Below are 2,516 nucleotides of genomic sequence, written 5' to 3' on the forward strand. Positions count from 1 at the left end.
TCCCCACTCTAGTGAGAAAAGTGTATTGACATAAGCAAAAGGTTTACATGAAATATATCATATATCCTATACTATATACTCTACAGAAATAAACTATTAAAGCATTGATTTTAATTTTATACAGTTCTGATTTTGTGGTGTTTAGGATCAACTATCATTTTTTAAACAAAGGCATTTTCTTCTACAAGGCAGTTTAGTATGAAGCACAAAAGTCAACACTTTATATGACCAAAATAATGATTTATTGATGCAGTGTTTGAATAGCACAAAGAATTGCAAATTACAAAAGTAATTTCTTAGGCAGAAAGGAGAAATAACATCTGGATGATTTTAGCTCTAGAGAGATATATTAAAAGTTTCTTCATGATTTATATAAATTGCATGATTAGTTAAGTAATTTCTCCCAAACTAATTTTGATTTCACAGTATTTGCAAGAAGAACTGGAATTCAAATAACATCATAGTTTTATATGAATATGGGTATACATCTGCTGCCATTATCTATAAATGATGGTTTAGTACACCTGGATAGGATGAAGTAATTGTTACAGACTGAATTGTGTTACTCCAAAATTCACATCAAAACTCTAAATTCCCTAAATGCAGGCATTTTTAATTGTGAATATATGTAAAGATAAGGCCTCTAAAGAGGAAATTAAATAAAAACAAGTTATTAGAGTTGATCTTGATTCAATCTGACTAGATCAAGAAAAAGAAATTAAGACACCCAGGGAGACACCGTTTACTCACACAGAAAAACACATCTCATAAGGACATAGGGAGAAAGTGGCCATCTGCAAGTCAAAGAGAGATGCCTCAGAAGAAATCAAACCCACCGATATCTTAATCTCGAACTTCTTAACACTCAAAACTGTGTGAAAAATAAATTTTGATTACTTAAGCTGTCCAGTCTGTGGTATTTTGTTACAGTGGTCTTAACAAACTAATACAGTAATTATATTCCTAAACGTTCTTAAATTCTTTATAATTAACTGTCATAGCTATGAATAAACACAAACTTAGTGACATCCATTCTATATAAAATATTAATTCTACAATTTTCTCAGGTTTTGATATACATTTCATGTTTATTAGAATATAGCTTCCAAACATGAATTAATGTAGAAACATGTATTTTTTGAATAATTTTCCTTGACTATGTTAGAAATAGTGAAGTCCATTTTTAGCTCCCACCCCATTGTATAAAAAAAAAAAATGCTACTATAACCACATTTTTGGAAGGGTCAGGTCTAATTTTAAAGTAGCCAAATATGATTATAATGTATAAAGTGTGAATAGCTTTTTTTCCCTTTTTGTTATGGAGTGGAGTTTAAGTTCTTTTAAATTTTATTTTAAGTTTTTGAATAGCTAATATTTACAACATTATGGCAGCTGACTGTGACTAGACTCCTTTGTAAACATTCTGATGATATTTACTAGGTAGAAAACCCAGAGATTTCTTTATCAAGATATTTTTAACAGAATCCTCATATTTAATTTAGAATGGGTTGCTGTAAATAATACCAGAATTTATGGATTTATTAAAAACAGCTGGAGAGAAGTTTGCCACATAGTTCTTCCTCTGAGGAGTGATCAACCAAGAACAGACAGTCTCTAACTTATGATAGTTCAACTCATGAATGTTTATATTACCACAGTTTGAAAGTAGCATGCATTCAGTAGAAACTGTCAGTGTCCGTATAACCATTTTGTTTTTCTCTTTCAGTATAACGTTCAATAAATTACACGAGATAGTCAACCCTTGATAATTTTAGCTCTAGAGAGATACATTAAAAATAAGCTTTGTGTTAGATTATTTTTTCCAAGTGTTCTGAATATGTTTTATTATTATTATTATGCTTTAAGTTCTAGGGTACATGTGAACAATGTGCAGGTTTGTCACATGTGTGTACATGTGCCATGTTGGTGTGCTGCACCCATTCAGTCGTCATTTACATTATGTATATCTCCTAATGCTATCCCTCTCCTCTCCCCTCACCCCATGTCAGGCCCCCGTGTGTGGTATTCCCCACCCTGTGTCCAAGTGTTCTCATTTTTCAGTTCCCACCTATGAGTGAGAACATGTGGTGTTTGATTTTCTGTCCTTGCAATAGTTCGCTCAGAATGATGGTTTCCAGCTTCATCCATGTCCCTAGAAAGTACATGAACTCATCCTTTTTTTCTGACTGTATAGTATTCCATGGTGTATATGTGCCACATTTTCTTAATCCAGTCTAACATTGATGGATGTTTGGGTTGGTTCCAAGTCTTTACTATTGTGAATAGTACCGCAATAAACATATGTGTGCATGTCTTTATAGCAGCAAGATTTATAATCCTTTGGGTATATACCCAGTAATGGGATGGCGGGGTCAAATGGTATTTCTAGTTCTAGATCCATGAGGAATCGTCATACTGTTTTTCACAATGGTTGAACTAGTTTACAGTCCCACCAACAGTGTAAAAGTTTCCTATTTCTTCACATCCTCTCCAGCACTTGTTGTTTCCTGACTTTT

The sequence above is a fragment of the Macaca fascicularis genome, chromosome 17, assembly GCF_037993035.2.
Source record: "Macaca fascicularis isolate 582-1 chromosome 17, T2T-MFA8v1.1".
NCBI lineage: Eukaryota > Metazoa > Chordata > Mammalia > Primates > Cercopithecidae > Macaca > Macaca fascicularis.